This window comes from Dioscorea cayenensis, chromosome 13 (genome assembly GCF_009730915.1).
Source record: "Dioscorea cayenensis subsp. rotundata cultivar TDr96_F1 chromosome 13, TDr96_F1_v2_PseudoChromosome.rev07_lg8_w22 25.fasta, whole genome shotgun sequence".
In the NCBI taxonomy this organism is placed as follows: Eukaryota; Viridiplantae; Streptophyta; class Magnoliopsida; order Dioscoreales; family Dioscoreaceae; genus Dioscorea; species Dioscorea cayenensis.
In genome coordinates this window covers 3,123,582-3,147,345 of record NC_052483.1, presented here as the reverse complement: position 1 = coordinate 3,147,345, position 23,764 = coordinate 3,123,582, and the positions used below count along the sequence as shown (strand labels likewise).

Sequence of the window (23,764 nt, the reverse complement as noted above, 5' to 3'; positions counted from 1 at the left end):
ATGCAGATATTTGCAGGTAAATTAATCACACAAATAGGAATTAAATGCAGTAGTAAATTAAATAAAGAAAAAATAATGGAAGGATGTGAGGATAATGCAAAATTTATGAAAGTAAATAACTAAGTATTGTAAGTCATGAAATCAATTAATATGCATAGAATTCAGTGTAACACTTTAACCAAGAATGGTAAATAAAAATGTGTTGAGATGTTGTAAAGTTGAAATTTTAGTTTTATAATATCATCACCTTTACTATTGTGCAAACTACGAAGTACACAGTCAAACAATATAAAATATATGTTTAGTTGTAATTAAGAAAATTAATAAATTCATAATAGAACTACGTTCATAGGATTAAATGTTCTAGTGATGAAATGTATTCCACATCCCACGACGCTCAAGTCCCCGACCTTGCACCTCCTCTTCCTCTAGCGAGCACCCTTTCTCATCTTCATAGTCCGCTTCTCCCACTCTCTCTGCTTTTCCTCCTCTTTTCCTATCTTCTTTTTTTTTGCTTCCTCGTCTCTTAAATTTTAGGGTTTCCTCAAAATTTTAGGGTTTTCAGGGACTCTGCCAGAGAGATATTGGTTAAGGATTCACGCTGAAAAGGTACGCGTTGTGGAGATTATAGGTTTTTTTTATCTATTTCATTCAATTGCTTAATAAATAAATGATTTAATTATATTTGTGATTGATTTAGAATTATATTGCTATATTTTATAGTTTTCTGAAGCTATTTGTGTTTTTATTCCAATTTGAATAATATACAATTTTTTTAATGCAAAAGGATGTATTTCATCTAAATTCATATTTGATTTATGTACAATAGATTCGCTGCAACCAAATAGTGGGAGGATGAGGTTTCTTTTAATTTAGGTTTTGTGCCTACCTTTTAAATGGATGTTTGATTCATAAACATCTCTCTTGGGTAAATAAAAGTGAGAATTATCTTGATCGATATCTTTAAATTAAAATTTTAAATCATAAAAATTAACATAATTTTTTTTATATTTCAATACAAATATTGAAAATTTAAATTGTATAAAAGATAAATATAAATCTTTTATATCTATATCCATGAATCATGGCTATGATTTTGATAGACATATCAAACATATTAGTGTACCCATATAAAATATTTAAAAAATACCTTACATGCATACACTGATCATCAATCTATATAAGTTTAGAGTTAATAATTAAATTTCAATTATATATATGATTTAATGTTTTTCTATAAAAAAAATTTATTTAACTCTTTTGGAAAGAAAAGTAGGAATGCTTTTAGACCCATAAATAAATATATAAATAAAAAGTTGGAGAATTAAAATAGATGATATGCTCTATTTATTACTAACAACATACCTACTTAATTTAGCATCTTATCAAATGTATAAAAAGATGTCTTGCTAATAATAGTTTATGCTAATTATTCTCACGTTAACTTATCAAACACCTGCAGTATAAGGTTGATATGATTATGCACTAGTTGTTAAGAGTATGCATAGCGTGTGTGTGTGTGTGTATATATGCCCTCTTATGCCCATGAAGATATGCAATTATTCATGAATCATGATATGTTTTATATTTTTTCAGGTTCAGTCAATCTAAACACAACTCAATTTAGATTACCTATAGGTAGCCAATTTAGTTATTTATCATGTTGTGTATTTATTTTGTTTTCATTTTGACCTCTTAGTTAAGTAAAATTTTCTTTTCTATTTAATGGGTAGTCGGTGATAGACCATCAACACATTTTGTACTTTTTTCTTTCTTGGAGAATATATGTGAATATGATGAAATTATATGGGATTGGTTTCTTTTATTTTATTTTTATTTTGAGAATGGGATTGTGAGAGAAGGGCTATAAATGAAAGAGCTTTTGCTAGATAAGAGTCACGAAGAGATGTAATAGATTCCTTTATTATTCAGGTGATAATAATTATATATGGGAATTAAGAATGTGGACAAATACATTTGCACATCTTTGAGAGGTCCTAATGGTACGGGGAGGCTTGATGCAACTTGGTAGCATTACAATTGGGGAGCTAGTCATTGTTTTTTTATTAAAATATACTAGCTCATCACACAAAGAACATGAGTATTCAAGTAAGGTTCTCTAGATCGGGTCAAACTACTAGTAGCTATTGTTATAGAGTCTTAGCTGTTGTTTTAAGGTTACAAGATGAATTATTTGTCAAGCCACAACTAGTTCTAGAAAATAGCAGTGAAAGCAAATGGAAATGGTTCAAGGTATACTTTATTTGAGCAATGTAAAATATACATGGCATGCTTTTCATTAGATGTAAATAAATAAAATTATAATTTTCTAATGAACTTGTAGGGATGTTTAGGTGTCTTAGATGGTACCTATATAGCAGTAATACCAAATGCACCAAATAAACCTCGGTATCAAACAAAGAAAGATGGACTTGCAACAAATGTCGCAGTAGTTTGTACCAAAGATATGTTTTTTGTCTACATACAAGCTAGATGGGAAAGATTGGCTTCAGATTCTAGGGTACTACATAATGGAATAATCATGCAAAATGGTTTGAAAGACCCAATTGGTATGTAAATAATTGATCTTTATTGTGTATAGTTTGTTGTTAAACATTTTGGAAATCCTAATACTAAATCAATTTTAACCTTTTTAGGTTCATATTATCTTGTTGATGGTGGTTACTTAAATGGGGAAGGTTTTCTTACCTTGTATAGAAGTAGGCGGAACCATATTCAAGATTGGCCCATCTGCTAATGTCTGCCTCAAAATCGTGAAGAGTTATTCAATTATAAGCATGTGCAAGTAAGAAATTTGATAGAGAGATGCTTCAGCCTTTTGAAGAAATGATGGGGTATACTTGGAGTCCTTCATTTTACCCTATAAGAACACAAATTCGAATGATTTTAGCATGCTGTTTACTACACAATTTTATTCATATTAACATGGCGGGTAGATCTTGAGGAATTCACTCCACTTGCAGATAATGAGATGCCAATAGACGAAGAACCATTAGTTGGAACTGTTGAGCAAAGTAATGAGTGGACTAAAAAGAGAGATAACCTTGCGCAAGAAATGTGGAATAGTTTTAGGCGTAGGCGTGAATATTAGTGCCGGATGACTCAGTTCATAATTGTAACTTTTGTTATGTGATAACCTTCTAATGAATATTGCTTAATTATCATAGTCTTTTTGTGTGTGTTTGAGTTGCACTTGTTTGGTAATATCCATAATTGTACTTAATTTTGTACTTTTTTTGCATTGTATAATATGAAGTTCCAAGTTGATTATAAAAAAGCCATATTTACCAATAAATTTGAAAGGCATGTTTACTACTAATGATTATGGTTTACTCTAAAATCTTGTCATGTAAAAATTATAGGGAAAAACTTGTTTTTGGGTTATTCCAACGGATTTGCATTTTCTTGTTAATTTTTGCAACCATTCATCACTTTCCTCTTTAGGTTCAATAGTTATATATATTATGTTATCATAAAATGTTTATCACTTTAAATCCATTAAAAAGTTAATTAATTTCTCAAGATAGTTCAAAATGGAGAATGAAGGAACTAGGAACATTGGGATGAATAGTGCATCAAAAAATACAGACAAAATCGGATAAAGAATAAGGAGAATACGCTACTATCAATTGTGGAAGAATTAGTGATGGCCGGTTAAAAGGGAGATAATGGGATATTTAAGATTGGCACACATGAGGAGGCTACAAAAAGAATGACAACTAGCATTCCTGGTATTATTAATACTGTCAAGCCAATAGTTAACAAAATGAAAAGGTGGTTTATAAAACTGAATGAAGTAGTGGACAAGATGAACACAAGCGGGTTTGGTTGGGATGATGCAAGAAAGTGTGTCATAGTTGATAGTGTGCAAGTTATGACAGAATATCTATAGGTACATATGTTATTGTTGATATTATTCTTAAATTTAGTGTGCACTTATTATGTGATAGCTAATGTGTGTGTGTGTGTGTGTGTGTGTGTGTGGGTTTATCAACTAGTAATATAATTCACAATTTTTTTGAACATGTAGAAACATCCAAAGGTGGGAAATCATGCAAATAAGGAGTTTAAAGAATTCAAAATATTGCAAGGTATTTTTGGTAAATATAGTGCTAATGGGCAAGGAACTGAGACATCTGTAGATGTTGTGGAAGGGTTGAATGATGACACAAATAATGTCATTGAGACTGATTTAGAGCTTGATGAGGAGCATACTTTGGCGGCACCTACAAAGAATCATGTGTCTGATGTACCTAATGTTTCCAGACTCTACTAAAACATGAAAAAGTGTTGGATGTTGCAAACAAGTTTAAAAAAAAATGCCAGATCCTCCTATGGCAAGAAACTTAGGTGAAGAGGTAAAGAAGCTTGGTTTGAGCGAGGATGAGGAGGTTGATTTAATGATCAAGTTCTCTCATAGGCCTGAGTATGAGAAATATTTTTGGGAGCTGAATGGTGTCCAAAGGATAAGTTTTGTGAAAAATTGTAGGATGGATTACCATAATCTTTACATAGTATTAGAGGTTTACAGCTTTGTGAAGTTGATGTTTTTGTATCTATGGATGTATGTCTTTAAGTTGATGTGGCTACTCAAAGTTTCTGTTTCATGATGACTCTTTATGGTATTTTTTATAGTTGTTGACAAACTATATATGTTGTGATTATATTTTATTATTATTTTGTTACGTATTCTATTTGTTGAATTTGGTTCATTCTTGATTTAACCACCATTTGTGAATAGCTACAAAAATTCATGTAATAGAGTTGTTATATATATATATATATATATGGAACATGTTTTTTAAGATCAGGACATGGCCGAGTATCCCTGTCCCCCCTAAGAACATAAGAAAATATTATTTATATATTTTATAGGTTAATGCACATTGGCCCCGCTTTATATATATATATTTTTTACAAGTTAATACACATTGTTGTCCACTTTTTTCTTAAAAAAAATAATAAAAAAAACCCCTACTTTTTTTAAGCAAAACATTGTTATATATATATTAGGTACACGTTGATGCACATTGGCCCCCACTTTTCATAAATAAAAAAATATTATATATTTTTGTACATGTTGATACACATAATATAAAATAATTATATTTATAGTAAAAATATTTATGAAAATTTATAGTTTGGTTCTTTGATATCTTTGAAAATAATTTTTATATATAAAGTATGTTGTTTGGCAAATTGAAATATTTACAAAGTAATACATATAGTTTTAAAAAAATTATAATTTTAGAAAATCATATTTACCAATTTTATAATTTAGTTTGTTGACATTTTGTAAATTTGTTTATATAGTAAAAAAATGCGAAAAACAATTGTTTGGAAACTTGATTTTCTTTAAATTAGTGTATATAATATAAAAATATAATTATAATTTAATAAGATTATTAATTATAAATTAGATTATATGGATTATAGATTATAATATATTTAATAAGATTATATATTAACAAATTTTATTGTTTAGCCGATTAACATTTTAACTGAATTTATCATGTATTTTAAGTAATAAAATATTTTTTTGCATATATTTTAAAAATTAAAAAAAATATAATTATGATTTAATAATTTGATTAATTATAAAAATTTAATTAGGTTAATATTGAAATCAATAGAAACATTTAAATTTACTTGTGAAATGTTTATTGTAAAATAAACATAGGATAGTACAAAGGGTATCAGAAGTAATTTTACAATATTTTGTCGAGTACTTGTAGAAATCAAATTAAGAATAGTACAAAAAATTATGTTGTACATAAAATATCAAACAAGGTACTGTATAAGTAGTTGTGTTGTACAATAACTACTTGTTCTGTTATATACTGCTTGTGCTATACTTGTTGCGTATCAAACACACCTTAAAGGTCTTTACCCTTAAAAATTAGATGACACAGAAATGAGTAACAAAATCACTCCATGAGTGGAACATTTATATATATGTATATATATATGTATATATATATATATATCAAGGGTGTGTAATTATTTAAATATGAAAAAGGAGATAATAAAACTTACTTAACCATTTCCTGATAGTAGTTATAAAATAGAATATGCAATGTAGTAGATATTTTTCTTTTACACATGAAATCTAATTTGAATAAGTATGAAGTGTATACATTATAAAATAAATCAAGAAAATTTGCAACCCGTCTTGGAGTTGGCCTAAGTTCACATATGTTGTGAGGCATGGTGTCTCAAAATCAAGAGGTGCCCCCCTATCCATAGGGGTTTATCCTCGCCACCCCCAAATTGAAAGAACATGCCCCAGTTATCTGCATCGCCTCTTCATATGTCAGTCCGTGAGTAGACCCCCTACTGCAATAGTATGAGGCCTCATCTCGACACCATCACAGTAAAAGAAAATGTATTTGAAAAAGGGTCCAAAGCACTTTATTATTTATAAAAATATAACCTTCAAACCATCATGTACAATTAAAAATCCTTTAGACCACATACCAGTGATATCACATCATAAGAGGTTGCAAGGAAATTTATTGCTAGCCCAAACATAAAACACTATATAAAATCAATATAGAACGAATTATAGACAACATGACTTATACAAAAGAGTAGGAAACAAAGAGAAGTTAATCTAAAGTAGTATAGAGCAAGAATAAAAATTATTATAGACTAGTAATAAACCATTTTAAAATAGTTTTCAAAATAAACATCCACTCATAGCTTAAACCACTACTTTTGGAAATTTGAGCAAGGCTACTTCTCCTCAAGCTCCTTGCCTTTACTTGAAGATTTACCACATATAAATAAAACCAACTTGGTATGAAGTTTGAATCTAGAAAAATATATATACAAGAAAAAAATGCAAGTTTTAAACCTATATGCAATGCATGGGAGATAAGGGTTCAGTTAGATGTTGACTTTGATTCAAATCTGACCCAACACTCTATAATAGAACAATGCTCACTACCAAAATCATGGAGAATTAACACTACAAGAATATGTGTGATTAGAAACATAAATTTAGGAATGGATTGATTCAGTTTCTAATTAAATTCAGATTAGAAACGAAATTGAGTTCCATGACCTTCTTCCTTATGAGCTTTTTATAGTAACGCATACAAAGAAAGGTACTTTAGAGCTCATTCATGCACGATCTCAGGCTATTAAGGTAAGTTAGCATCAATTTTATTTGTGTTTTTTTAACCATAAACTTTATTTGTACTGCTTGTGATTTTATTCATTACTTTGATATCAATATTTAACAAGTTAAATCCATTGATGCAGGATTATTTTTAGGAACCAAAAAAATCCATTTTTAATCCATTTGTAAACTCAATTAGCAATGGATTAGAAACGGAAAAAGTTGTTTCTAATCTGTAATTTTGTTGTAGTGTAACCATGCATAAGTTCTTTACATAAGATTGCTGTGCTCTACATATTATTTGTTACATCCATGAAACCTCATCATTCGTGAAGTGTTATGCATCCAATTTCTTCTCAAAATCTATAGCCAACTTTAAAAACAACAATAGATAATATAAATGTGCATAGCAAACTCTCCATCACTAATTTCACAAGCAGGTTGGTAACTATCTAAACCTATCATCATATCATACTAAATCTAAGTATCACAAATGTATATATAAACAAATATCATCATTAAAGCTCAACATACACATAATACCCGTTACATGCCACAACATAAACAACTTCTTTTCTAGAGCCTCTACAAGTGTCACAGTAATCAACCACATAATCAGCCCACCCACACATTTTTATATTTCCCACAACTAACAATTCATATATAGATCCATCTCTGATATGAGTCCCTCCAACTCATGACAAAACCTATAACATAACTGACCAGGGCTATTTGCTAATGCTAGCTTAGAATGTAACCTCGACCTGTTTCTTGTGTCAAGCAAGAACCTTGGTATGTGAAGATGTGATGAATAGTTGCGGAAGGTTGTTAGATAAGTCGATGATTGAGCATTATGAAAACTCCGATAAGCTCAAATAGTTTTTAAAATACCAAAAGATAATTTAATAATCTCACAATTTTTTGGTAAAAGGTAATCTCATTATTCCAACCAAAAAGGCTTCTTAAATATAGGAGTTAATAAATATTGGTAATTAACAAAATATCTAAATTAATGCTGAAATTCCTAAATTATTCAAACCAAATAAGGAAAATACTAATTTCTTGTCATGGAAGCCTTAGAATCCTCAGATTAAGTCAAACTAAATAAGGAATAAAATAACAATTGTTTTGCTAATGTTGATTCTCTAGTAAAGCTAAAATGGTAAGTAATCCTTAATTTTGATTTGTGCCTTTTATGTTGCATCCTTTAAGATTTCCTTGTTCAGTTTATCACAAATTAGAATTTTAATGATAGATTTCCCTCCTTGTGACACGCCTTCATCACCTTTAATGGCCTCTATAGATTAGCTTGGGCTCAAACTTCTCTAATCAACCCATTTAAAGCTCCTTGAATTTCTTACTTCGTGAACAAGTGACCGGAACAATTGGAATTTGAATAGGATTTTTTCTAGTCATGTCCTCTTTAATCCCCATCACCTTCATTCCGTATCTAAACAAATGCGTTCCTCTTCTTCATCAAGAATGCTTATACTTTTAAAATCCAACCCACATAATTATGAATTCTGCACAATCCAAGTGTTGGTCATAACCGCTAGATGATGCTTCTACAACCCCGATCTCCGACAATCTTGAAGTCCCTCCTTGGTTGTTTTTCTTTTCTCTTCTCTTCTTCTTATCATCACTTGCTTTTACTGGTTTCAAGGCTCAATTATTAAGCGAGTTCTCATTCTCTGAATTGTCCTGATTTTCCACACAGTTTTAGCTGCTTTGTAAAATTCTCTTCCAGTCTAGTGATGGCTATTGGGTGGGCCGGAGTGGGGGCGGGGTAACCCCTACCACCGCCGACCAACCTAAACCATCCCCACACCCCGCCCGCTCAAATAGAGGTATTCAAAATACCACAACCTCTACCGCAGTTTTTTTATGCCCCGCCCTGTCAAATTTTTTTATTATTTTTTTTATTTTTTATTTACTTATGAATGTAAAGGTACAAACAATCAATTAAAATTGGGAAGAAATTAACAAAAATTTTTTATCAACCCACTTAAGACATAATATTTATCAATAAGTTAAAATTATAACAAATGATATTTTTATTAATTTTTTAGTTAAAACATCATAATATAAAAGTATAATTAAAATACTCAATAATTATAATTGAGTGGATATTTTAATTTGCGAATAAGGAAAACCTAATATATATATATATATATAGAGAGAGAGAGAGAGAGAGAGACATGTAAATAAATGCTTATCAGGGCTGGGCAAGCTAAAGCCAAACCCGCCTCGCCCTGAACCCCTCACAAAAAATCCCCTCCCAACCCAATCCCGCCTTGTGCCCCTCTCTCAAACCAAAAAAAACCACCACATTCAGGGCAAATCCGTGGGTTTGGAAAACCAAGGGTCGGTTCAGGTTTTGCTATTCCTAGCATTCCCTAATAGGAGAAGCCTTTACAGAACAGTCTTTGAAAATTCACCAGTAGTCGCTACTTAGAAAATTTTCATTTCAATGTGGTAAATATCTTTCCCTCCTAACCAGCTAAGAGTTTGCCTAAAAATTTACAATCATGCTTTTTTTTTTTCCATTTGCCATCTAAAAGTTTTTTTTTTAGTGTTACAATGCCCTTGTTATAATACAATAGTGATGGGCCATTTGAATCTATAGTACATGTATTCCAACATGAAATTAACATTGAAAAATAAAATAAAACCTAGGTATTACAAATACTATTCATATACTTTAATCTTTGTTTGAATCAATTGGAGATATTGAGTAGTTTAAATATAATGCACATATTAATTCTTTGATGCACATATTTCTAGCTATGGCTACTAGCTAATAAGCTAGATTGCCTATTATTTATTATTCATTCTTCACCACGATACATATTGAATGGACCATCTATACCGGGATGAGCGTGTAATATACTTTTGAGTTGTATCACTCACTCTCATCATTTGGGCCAAGGTCCATTGACCGACCTAATGTCGGCCCAAAGCTAGTCCAAAGCTAATGTTTGACAAGTTGATCGAAGGTCAACCCATACAAACTTCGAATTATAAAATGGATATGGGATTTTTTTTTCTTTTTTGGACTCTTTTAGGCTGACCCAATGGGCTTCCCCATAAGCCAACCCATTGGATTTATTATTAAATATTTGTATTTTAAAATTTAAAATTTTAAAAATAATAAATTAAAGAACCTTAGGTGTGGCAACTTGGGGGAGGGAGCCGTTGGGAGTCTTGGAATCATTATTACCATCTCCATCCTTATTTATTTTCTAATAATAATAAATTAGAAGAGCTATTAAGATTAAGAGTTGGTTGTTGGAGGAGTGGACAATAATCATACGGCAACAACGTCTCCCTTCTCCCATTTATCTTTTGTTTTTATTATTTTAATATGAAAAATTTCTATAAATACTTTTCTAATTTTCACATTTTTACACCAATTTCATTCTCATTTTCTTCTCATTCTCAAGCTCACATACTCCCTCAATACTCTCACACTCTGGCTCATGGAAAAAACATTCACTTCCCCAAAAATATAGATGACGAATTCTACTTTCTTGAAGGAGTTTGATTTTTAATCAACATTTCCTATTTTTGAAGGTATAAACATATCTGTTATTTAAAAAGATCATGGTGATACTGATGAGAAATCATCTTCTTTTGTATGAGACTATTTGGAAATGTTGAAAAAAAATTAGATAATTAAGAAATAAAATTAAGATCAAAATGTAAAACATGCGGTGATTTTTTTTAAAAAAAGATGGTAGTAGTCCTCTTCTTATATATATAAGATCTTGTACTCAAAAAGCATAATACAGACATATGTAATTATATAAAATTAGGTAAAGATCAATCAAGCAATTGAACTACTTTTACTTGTAATAAAGAAACAACTAAATTAGAAATATTATATTATATAATTAGCTTTAAGCAACCATTTAATTTGTAGATAAACATGGTTTTGTTGGTATTATTTAAAAAGAAATTAGTCTGCAATATTAATGTTTTTGTTTTTCAATTGAAAAAGTAGATATTATGAAAAAGTTTTCCAAAATAAGGGTTTGTTTAACTTCTGATATGTGGAATACTTGTAATCAAATTGGTTTTCTTTCTTTGATGCCACATTATATTAATGAAAGATTGGAAATTGTGTAAGCAAATTATTTCTTTTAGAATAGTTGAATCCCCTCATGTTGGTTTTATCCTAGAAAATACTATTTTAGAAGTACTTCAAGAATGAGAAATATTTATTAATAAAGTTTTACTTTAACATTAGCTAATGCTAGAAATAATGATGTTGCAACTGCATTTTTAACTCATTATTTGCATTCACCATTAGGCATTGATTTTCGTATACAATGTTGTGCTCATATTTTAAATTTAATTATGCAAGATGGTTTATCAATAATTTTTTATTCAATTTTATAAATAAGAAATATTATTTTTTATATTAATAGGTTTCCAAACTAGACATATATTGTATTTTAAATGTGATAAACAATTACAGAAAAAAAAGAAATATTAAACTTGATTTACCACATTGATGAAATTCTACGTATGAAATGTTAAGAGTAGCAACCACATATACAACTATTGTTTGAGATTTTTAAATTTTTAAATGTTATGAGGAAGTTTAAAATTTATATTATATTGAATTTCATAAGAACTCTTGCTATTGTAATACTAAATTGCCTGATAAACTTGTTTGGACATATGCAACTATTGTTTGAGAATTTTTTTTACAAGGTTTTGATACCTCAACAAAAAAAATTATATGGTATATATACTCCTAGTATTTCTTATGTTATCCTGAATTTAATTAATATTTGTTACATGTTTAATAATAATTCTACTATAGGTATATTTAAACTTGTTTTTGTGAAAATGGAAGAAAATTTTAATGAATATTTTGATGATCTATATGTTACTATTTTACTTTGATTGTCTTTTTTAATCCTAGATATAAAAAATATTATTTTGATTCTTATTTAGATTTAACATTTGATAGTGATTCTCCAAAAATTAATGATACTTTATTTTCTTTTGATAGTAAACTATATGAAATATATTAAATTTATAAACAATTAATTGAATCTCAAAATGTTCATGTTTCTTATTCTCGATCTTCTTCATCTACATCTCCTTCTCCTTTTTTTATTAGGTGGCCAAGTGCCAAAATTCAATGTTATTAACTTCTAAAAAGGAAAAACTGATTTTTCTTCAAATATTTTGTCTAATGGTTTTAAAACTTGATTTTTAGTTACCAACAATAGAAGGATTAGAACTTTTTGATATTTTGGAATGGTGGAAATTTTATCAAACTACTTATCATGGACTACATAATATGGCTCAAGATATACTAACCATTTAAATTTTGACTATAGCATCAAAATTAGCTTTTAGTGTGGTAGAGTTTTATCAGAGACAAAAAGAGCAAGCTAGCACCTTTACCAATTGAAGAAATAATATGCCTTATAGATTGGGAGTTGGCAAGTACAAGAATACATGAAGAAAAAAAAACTGAGACATTGAAGAAATTGAATAATTAAATTTGTGTAGAATGGAAAATCATAATTGCAATTCTCCTGAAAAATTAAGTTTTTTATAACTTATATTTATTTTATCTTTATAACTTGAGAAAACTACATATGATTGATGAATAAGTACCAACCTAATTGGGATGCTCTCATATTATAGAGGTGCAATATTTTTCTTAAGTAAAATATGTAATAATACTAATTAATTGATAAGAATATTAGTTTTTATTCTTAATTTAAATCATCACAAAGTATAATTAAGTAAAGTTAAATTATCAAAAAGCAACGGGGCAAATCCTAGCCCGATTCCAAAATTGATCCAATGAACCAAGTCTATGAGCTAAGCCATGAGCTTGATATTTTAAAATTTGGGCCAACCTAGTCTGGCCCAAACTATTCATAATCTGGGTTGGGCTTAGCTGAAGCCTCAAATATTTTGGGCAAGCCTAATGACGAGAGTGAATTACTCCTATATGAACATATTGTATTTGTTTCTTAAGTCTATGGGTACCTCTTGCAATTTATCGCTAATTTCTCTTCTATTAATAATAAGAACCATTGTTTTCCTTGATATTTGTATATTTCTATAGCTTTTTCTCCTATAGTAATTGCGAATATTGATTTTTTTTTTTTTTTTGGTTTCCATGGTAAGAATTTACTTTCTCTATAAATATCTTGTTTTTCAATGTAAATTATATATTTTACTTCATCTATTATTTGGCTTTCTTTATGGAATCCCAGTTTGACTATTTTTTCTCTATACTTGGCTTCTATTTTCTATTTATCTTTTTCTAATTTTAACATTATTCCTCGTTTGATCCCCTACTATTGTCTTCATATTTTGTTACTAGTATAATATCGATTCATAATTCAAGTAATTTTAGTAGATATTCTAATTCTCTCTCTTGTTTTCTTCTTCGTGAATGTGATTTTTTTTCTTTTTTTGAGAAATGTGACAAGCGCTGTGAGAGGAGTGCACACAGGCCGAGAATTGAAAGTTCAACCTATGCACTCACACCTACCAATGTGGGTACAAGTTGCAAGCCTGCATCCACAATTAGGGACCTCTTACTTCTACTATATTTAACATGATTTGAACTCGAGACCTTTTGAATATCCCATACCAACACTTTGGCACTGGGCTAATGTCATTGGGCCATAAACCCTTTGGCTCTTGAAGGTGATTCTAACAAGCGATCTTATTTCACATCTCTTTTTTTTTAACGAAAACGATAAGCATTATATACATCAAGGGCTTACGCACTGACTAGAGAATTCATCATCTAGCCCATGTGCCCTCACCCATCGGCTATTTCACATCACTCACATTCGTTCTCATCTTCACTTCTTCAAACATAATACCCATTCCTTGTCATCAAATTTAAGATGATATGTATAACATATTTCTATATCATCCAACTCTTCTTAGTTTAATCCCATGTTTATCTTATTCTTCATATATTCCTTTTTTATTCATTTTCAAGACCTTTATGCCCACGTCCTAATCGACCCCCGGGAGGAATATGTGCTTCTACTTTATTAGTATAATGCCCTTTCTCTTCACATGCCCAATAGTTACATAATTGAGTATTTGTTTTCTTTTTCCTTGATCAATTTTCTATTTTTATTATAATCCCTTTTATTAATTTTTCTAAATGGCCTAAACTGTTTCCTAGATGGTTTCTAAATTTCTTTTCTTTTGTTTTCTTTCTCTACATCCCCAAGAATTTAATCGTTCTATAGTGGGTGGCCATGTGCTTAGCGTTCTATTTTTTTTTTGTTTAATACCTAAATTAGTCCCTCTATTTTCTCAATCTACCCTTTTAGTCCCCTTACTTGAATTTGTTCCTTTTCATCTCTCTACTTTCACAATTTTGGTAAATTAGGTCCAAACTGTGAATGGCATTAGGTATGTCATTTGATTTGTCTAATGTGGCATTTTTATGAATATAATATTATTAACAAAATAAAAATTAGGAATAAAAATAAAATAAAATATCCCAAAAATTATTCTCCGTTTGGGATCCTTTTAGCACAATCGCATTTGAAAAGCCATCAACTAACCTAGGCCTATCCTCTTCCTCCCCCACCTTTCCCTTCCTCTTTCCTCCTCTTCCAGCCAAGACAGCAACCTCAATGCAACCTAAGGTGTGGGTGCTTGCTCCTACCCGGAGACCTCATTGCACCTAATGACCATTAAGGTATCTATCGGCCCTCTTGCAGGTCCAATCGCAACGAGGGCGAAGTCCCAACAAAGGGCACTAATCATTGCCACTGCTCAACAGGAGTAATCTCTCGTGAAGAAATCTTATAAGTAAAATCATAAAGCAAACAATGAAGTTTAATTTTGATTTTGCTGTAATGCTGGCATAATGTATATATTTCTCTTAACAGTTGATGAAATGTAAATAATACTCATGATGTTTCTATTCTCTATGTTTGATTTTGATTTTGTTGAAGTTTTTTCTATGAGTTAGTAATGATGTGTGGAAAACCTTTGACATTGTTTTGGTCTTGTCATGAGCTGTGTTCTGATTAACTCAACAAGGAAATCTAATTGGAATAATAATTACCAAGAAACTAATGAAATATTAGAGACTAAGGAATTAAAATGTTTGTTAAGCTCTTCATATTCATTCATTTGATAAAAGATGATTTTAAATTCAAAAATTTTGTGAAGATGAGGATATAAGCATGTTCAGTTGGATGGAAGAAGTCCCAAAACAAATACTCTTTCGGTGTTCTTGTAAATTTTAGAAGTACCAAATTTACATTATGATAATCGTTTGAGTATCCCTGATTCACAGTGAGCACTCGATACATTCACAAAAACCTACATTTGAGATAGTAAATAACACATGAATTAATTATAAACATTAAGAAAAAAATATTGCACCCGTTGCTTAATAATTGCTAGGAAATCAAAGGAAGAGCTTGACAATATCAAGTTATCTTAATAATTGCTAGATTGTGTATATTCCAATATTATCTTGTGCACTTAAAGGTATCCTCAAGAATATTTTTAAGAGTGATTTGGTACTTATTTTGTTCCATTTATACTTTCAGACCAACATAAATATAACTCAAACCAAAAGCATGAAATTGGGAGTGAAATGGAGCCAGGAACAACATTCAGAGAAATACACGGGCAAAGTACACACCCATGGAAGTGCTTGTGTATTAGTAATATGAAGTATTCTTTTCTTACGATTAGCATTACTTTTATCATATTTTAGCGCTAATATATGTGTATTTGTGTAACTTGTGTGCATGTAGGGTTGTGGAGCCAAATATAGAGGAAGGAAGCCAAAGTAGATTGCAATTGCACTTTGTTGATGGAATCTTGGAGTGAACAAATGTGAAGACACAAATTGTGCTCGAAGATACGTGAATGTGTGCCAACCTCCATGCAGTCAAGCAATTACATGGTTTGGAGGGGCACAAAGGTAGTCACATTTGCGTATTCCGACTTGTGCAATACTAGTAAGATCTTCGTTAATGTTATCCCTTATTGAAGAAGTGACGTGATCTACGGCTTAGACATGTGCCCGTTATGTTGCCTCGATGAAAAGTGTGGATTCGGGAGTGTTTTTGGCGGAGTACTGTAGCAATTATTGTTCACAGGCCGCTGAAAAACCAAGTTCCGTAGATTCACACGGGTGTGTGGAAATTCCACATGCCCGTGTGGATTCCCGATTCCAGCCCTATATAAAGCCGCAATTCAGCCTGATATTTGCAGAATCCTTTTTCCATAATTTCTCCATCTTTTCCCCAACTTTGGAGGCTTTGGAAAGGTTTTTAGAGTGGTTCTACGGCCTTTGACACTGCGTTCTATCAGAAGATAGTTATTGGGGGAGCTTTCGTCGGCATCGATTCGGCGAGGTGTGCCCTAGGCTTGGCGAGGGAACCCTTGACGAAGACACAACCACTCCACAAAACCATCAACATGAATACCAAGGGGGTTTTATTCATGGATTACATCTCTTTACTTTTGACTTCATTGTTGATTGTATTTTTCTCCATGGAGAGCTAAACCCTTAGTGGGTTCTTGGACTTGTAAACCCTAGGATGATATTGTTTCTTTGACCTTTTATTATGCTTTTCTTAATTGATGTTTTTAATTGAGTTCCAATCTTGAATTTTTATTGTGTTGATTTTTCCTTAGAGTGACACTAGGGTTGAGAATCCATCTTGGTAATCCTTGTGGATGAGTGACACACTATGAGGGTTAGACAATGCTAGATTGGAGAGGGTTAAGAGGGTGAGTCGAGAGGTAGCGGATCATCCTCTTTCCCCCTCCGATGTGATTTATCCTACCTCCACATTCCAAGAGTTCTTTGTGGTCACAATAGAGTGAAGTTCTAAGAGACAAACTCTGCTGGGGCTTAGTTGTGCGAGCAACAGAGTGAAGCTTTGAAGTAATCCTTAGTATCTGGGGCTTAATTGTGATTAGAGGGCCTTTCGCCTAGACCAAAGGGTTAGATCTACATTAGGGAGTATGGTTTATCACTTGGCATCCCTAGAGCCTAAAGGAACCTAGCACAGTATGAGGTGTCGAGACTGAGAGATTTCTCCACCGGGGCATAGTGTAGGGTTAGTCACGGTTGACCTTAAGTTTTGGGACCGTGTGTTTAAGGATCTCCAGGATTTATTAGACATCAGTCAGGAAGTATAATGATTGGCCTTGCACTTGAAACAATAGTCCTAGAGAGAGCAATGTCCGAGTGCCCCACTTTCTATCGATTACCATTTCCTCTCATTTTATTACACCTCTCTTTCTTATTTTCTTTAGTTCCTTTCATTTTGATTTTGTTGACACACCTATTAATTCATCTTCACCTTAGTTAAATAGCAATCTTTGTGTTTCTAATCACTATTCCCTGTGGATTCGACTACCCACTCACCAGGGTATTATTACTTCGACAAACCTATGTACCTCCCAAGTATTGGTAGTGTAGAAATTACAGTAAGAATACACGGGCCATGTACTCACTCATGTACATGGATGTGTACTCCCCAGCACGAGCATAAGAAAATACTAGAAAAAATAGAAGGCCAAAGTAAATGCCCGTGTACATGCCGTGTAACCACCAAGACAGAGCAGCAAGCTTTCTAGAAAAAAACTACATGGCCACGAGATGTTTTACACGGTTGTGTACACGCCCATGTAGATTCAAAGCTGAGCAAAATCTTTGATCCAGAGAAGTACATGGGCAAAGTACATGCCCATCTACTTACCTGATTTGTTAGTATATAAAAGGAAAGCTGAAAAGAGTAAATAGGAGGTTGGCTTTTGGAAGCTTCTGGCTAGACGATGGCTAGAATTTTGGAGTGAGGATAAAGAAGAAGAGGGAGACCAAAAAAGTCATTACCCTAATGGAAGGCTAATCTTTTGGGTGTTCGAAATTTGATGTAGCTTGGGATAATCTCACTTTCATATTGTTTTTAATATAGATTTCATTTGGATTGTTAGGTTCTTTTATATTCTTATCTTGTTGAATTAGCATAACAAGAGTGGTTTATTCATTGTGATTGCATGATTGAAATCGAGAGATTCACTATGTTAAGATAATACATAGATGAAAGGAATCATTAGCGTACACTAGAGATGCGCTGCTTCGATTCTTCTGATTAGAATGGTTGCAGCAAGAGTTATGATCTCTAAATAGGGGTTTCTTAGATCTCATTACAATTGTATGAAAGTTGAATTTAAAGATACTTAATTTTACCATAGTATAGGATTAGGTATTGAGGCATCTCGAGAGAGCACTCGATATATTTTTGAATCCCCTCAATTTAACAACACTTAGATTCAATCTATGTTAATTGCAATTACTTCATTTTAATAATCCCAAGTAAAATCCTTTCGAACACCTATTTCATTTAATTGGTTTATTACTTCTTTGAAATCTTGATCTTAGTACTTAGTGATTTTGAATCTTAGTTTATCAATTCACTTCTCTACAGCTTGAATTCTAGTTAGATAATGAGGATAGAGTTAATACTAGTAATCTTCAGTCCCTATGGATTTGATAACCCTACTCACACAATCACTATTACTTGATGACCAAAGCACATTTGGGGATTAGTGCATTACAAATCATAAGCATCATATCTCTTTAGAGACAGATCATTCTATGAAATCAAAGGAAGTGCTTGACAAAATTACAAGAATGAAGAGGAGGAAGGGGAGGGCATGGGAGGAGGAGGACCATCGAGGGAGGGCTTTGGATCCGAGAAACATAACTTATGGGATTTTTTTATTTCTCATTTTTTAATAATATTATATTCACAAAAATGCCACGTCGGAAAAACCAAAAAGTGGGACTGACGGCATTCATAATTTGGACCTAATTTACCCAAATCGAGAAAGTAGAGGGACGGAAAGGAACAAATTCAAGTAGGAGTATTGAAAGGGTAGATTGAGAAAAGCAGAGGAACTAATTTGGGTATTACACCCTTTTTTTATATTTTCTTGTTATTTTATCCTCATATAAAGAATATTTATACTTTCATAGGCAAATCTTATTCTAGTTATTATTTTAATAATTCTTCATTAATCTGATATCATAGTTTCTTCCAAGTTATATTTTGAAGTGTTTTTATTAAATTTTGAAAATTTTGATTTTTGGCAATCTCTAGAGTTTCTATTAGATTATTAATTTGTAGATTATTTATTTTAATTCTATTATTGTTTGTCTATCTATTAGATTAGTTTTATTGTTTTCTTATATCTTTCTCTATTATTCAATTTAATTGATTATTTGTATAGAGGCACACGATCACTTGCCACAAAGGGTTTAAATCTCACAAATGTTAATAATGTTTCTTCCTAACATTTGTATGAGAGTTGATTTTTATTAATACATTATGTTTTTAATTATTTTTTTTTGCGTAAGTGCCATATTTTTTGCAGCAAAATAGAAACCACCTGTTAGATGGAACTAATGGATTTTCCTTGCTCTAATAAGTTCAATCTCTCTTCACTACAAACCTAGTTTATTCTTTACTGTAGGGTGGACACTATAAAACTTCTTTTACCTAATTGAAAGAAAATAAGATAGTCTAAATTTTATTATATCAAAGTTCAATTGATATTCGAAAAATGACGAGACAAGACAACACAAACTCTTTTGTCCCTTGTTTAATTGGCAAATGTGCTTAGGGTACAGCACAACAACGTGTTTGAGTACAAGTTGGAAAAAGTCTGTCCCACCAAAACCATGGTAAAAGTTTTAAGTTATGGAATAGCATAAAAAAAAAGTCAATTTGCCCCACTTCAACAACAATTGACCAAAAACTACATGTCAACCAAAACATTACCCCTTCTATTTTCTTGAGTCTTGTCAATCTTCTTCTATGAAAATCTTCTAGGTTTATTTGTTAAGTAAAAAATAATTATTATGTTAATATGATCACAAAATTCTTATCTCTTACTATAATAAACATGTTGTACCTTGTTAATTGTTAGTTAAAAATATCAAGATAATTAGTTTCCTAATAAAATAAGATGATTATTTGTTGGATTAAGGAAAAAGTTGTAGATGTCTTGGTAGTTAAAATAGCAAACTAACTACATATAACTTAACAATCTGCAATGACGAGAGTGGTAAATAATCAATATCTTTTAAATGTAAAGATGATGCACATATAGAATTACATACGAGATGTAATGGGCCTATTGACTTGAAAAATCAAATTAGGGTGAATATGCTGACTAATTAAGTGCAGGAGCATGCATGAGATGCATTTAATGTAAAAAAATAATTATTATTTATGGTTTATTTATTTACCCCAAACAATAGAATGAGAATTCTCATTCCATCATTGATTTTGCGCTAGCTTTAATTAGTTCCAATCTATCAAACCTCAGCCAAATGTTTGCCTTCATGAACTCATATTGTACACTGCCATGTTTGAATGAAACATCTTACATTATTCTTTTTCAATGTTTGAAATGCTTTTATGACTTGGAATTCTTTTATTCCCAAATTTCCCTTTCTTGTCTAAAGCCCTTTAGGTAATTTGTAGCACTTTATTTTTCATGTAAATGTTTAACTTTTTATGTTTTATAAGTTTATGTTCCATATGCATTTAAATTTGCTCTATGTGCATATAGTTGTTTTGTTGTTGTTGTTGTTGTTGTTGTTTATTTTTATTTTATTTTTATTTTTGTTGTTATTATGATTATTATTTTTTTAATAGGTAGTGTTTTATATTTTTCAGGCCTCAATCAATCTCTGCACAACATAGTTCAAATTTTCTAGGTAGACAGTTTGGTGTACAATTGGTAATCGGTGGGCAACTTGTTCTATACTTTTTGTGTACTTTGAGAGTTTATGTGAACATGATGATGGCACATACGGGTAGTTTATTTATTTATTTATTTATTTATTTATTTATTTACTTTTATATTGAGGAGGGACAATGAGAGACAGGCTATAAATGAGAGAGCGTTAGCAAGATATGAGTCATGAAGAGATGTAATAGATTTCCTTATTAATTCAGGTGACAATAAATGTTTATGGGAATTAAAAATGCATACAAATACATTTGCACATCTTTGTGAGATCCTTAGGGTATGGGGAGGGTTAGTGCAAATTAGTAGAGTCACAATTGAGAAACAATTTATTGTTGGTTTTTTTAATGTATTAGCCCATCACACAAAGAATAGGAGTATCCAAATAAGATCTCTAGATCGAGTCAAACTATTAGTTTATATTGTTATATGGTGTTAGTTGATGTTATATGGTTGCAAGGTAAATTATTTGTTAAACCACAACCAATTCCAAACAATAGCAATGAAACAAGTGGAAGTGGTTCAAGGTATACTTTATTTGAGCACCAACAAATATGAATTTGTGTTTTTTAATTACATGTAATTTAATGAAATTACAATTTTCTAATGCTCTTTTAAGGGTGTTATGGTGCCTTAGATGGTACGCACATGCCAATAAGACCAAATGCAGTGGATAAACCTAGGTATCGAATAAGGAAAAGTGGACTCACAACAAATGTCTTAGGGGTTCATACCAGAGATGCTCTTTATATATGTACTAGCATGATGGGAAGGATCAGCTTCAGATTCTAGTGTATTGGATGATGCCATAATTAGGCAAAATGGTTTGAAAGTCCAAGTTGGTATGCCAACAATTAATTTTTGTTATGTGTTGTTTATTATTGAAATTTTTTGGAAATCCTAATATCAAATTGACTATAACTTTCTTATGTTCATATTATCTTGTTGATGGTGGTTACAAGAATGGGGAAGGATTCCTTGCCCCGTACAAAGGTAGGCGGTACCATAGTCAAGATTGGGCACTCTACCGACATCCAACTCAAAATTGTGAAGAGTTGTTCAATTATAAGCATGCTCAGGCAAGAAATGAAATAGAGAGTTGTTTCGGGCTTTTGAAGAAATGATGGGACATACTAAGGAGTCCTTCATTTTACCTCATAAGAATGTAAACTCGAATGATTTTGGCATGTTGTCTGTGCTCAACTTCATTCGCATAAGCATAGCAGTAGATCCTGAGGAATATGATCCACTTGCGAATGACTAGATGTCTATGTGAGAGGAACCATTAGTTGGGATTGTTGAGGCAAGTAATAAGTGGACTGAAAAGAGAGATTACCTTGCGCAAGACATGTGGAATGAATTTACGCCTAGGAGTGGTAACTAGCATGGTATGAGTTGACTATTGATTGTAACTTTTGTTATGTGATAACCTTGTAGTGGACCTTGCTTTATTGTTGTAACTTCTTTTATGTTATTGAGCTACACTTGTTTAAATGTATCTAATATTTTGCTTAATTTTTCACTTTTGTTTTTCATTGCATAATTTTAATGGTAAGATGCATTGTTATTAAAATAATGCAAGTATTTACCGTGATTTCCATAATCATGCATTTCTTCTTTAGGTTATATTGAAATGGAGAACAAGGAGACCAGTAATGGCGAGCTGAATAGTACATCAAGAAAATGGAGACAAATTTAGACAGAGAGAATGAGGAGAATGTCTCACTATCTATTTTGGAAGAATTAGTGTTAGTTGGCTACAAGGGCGAGAATAGGACATTCAAGACCAACACACATGAGGAGGCCACAAAAAGAGTGAAGATAAGCATTCTTGGCATTGGGATTACTATCAAGCAAGTGGTTAACAAAATGAAAAGATGGCCTATAAAGTTAAATGAAGAAGTGGACATGATGAACACAAGCAAGCTTGGTTGGGATGATGTGCGAAAGCACGTTGTAGTTGACAATCCTCAAGTTTTGATTGAATATCTACATGTAACTATGTTTAACTAAGATGAAATTTATTTGAATATAAATTTGCATTTGCTGAATTTTTTCTTTAATGTAAGTTTGAATAAGCTAAAATTTAATTTGAATATAAGTTTTAACAATGGAAGCTATGTATTCAGCACATCAATTATCAAGCATATGGTATAACATTATTTTTTGCTCAATGTTTAAATAATTAACAAACTTATTCCACATGTAACTATAGTAGGTTGTACCTTTCAAGTGTACAGAAAATTTCATGCTTTTCTATTTCCATATCATGCATGCTTTAACCAATATATATGATTGTTGTGGATTTATATTCATATTGTATGTTCAATGGTTTTTTGAAGGTGTATCATTTTATTTGCTAATTTATATTGATTTTTCCACTTTTATGTCAATATATTGTCATATTATCTTGAAATATTTTTAGCTATGTCATTGTTGATGTTATTCTTAATTTAGTGTGCATGTATTATGTAATAGCTTATATTCATATGTTCTTTTAATGACTAATTTGATTCAGATTTTTCTTGAGACATGCAGAAGCATCCAAAGGTGGAAAATCATGCAAATAGCTAGGGAGTTCAGAGAATTTGAAAGGTTGCAAGGCATTTTTGGTAAAGCTCATGCTAATTGGAGAGGAGCCGAGACACCCACAAATGTTGTGAAAGGCTTAAATGATGATACACATAATGCCATTGATGTTGGTTTGGAACTTGATAAAATGCATACTTCCACAATACTTATGGAAAATCATTTGTCTAATAGACCAAATGTTTCTAAACCTCAATTTAATTGTCAAAAAAGTGTTGAATG

General features: G+C 31.2%; 2 pseudogenes; both read left to right on the top strand.

The window, feature by feature from the left end:
• LOC120274599 lies at positions 1–3,112 on the top strand (annotated as a pseudogene).
• A 1,243-nt stretch (positions 3,113–4,355) lies between these two features.
• LOC120274598 lies at positions 4,356–22,652 on the top strand (annotated as a pseudogene).
• Positions 22,653–23,764: the final 1,112 nt, after the last annotated feature.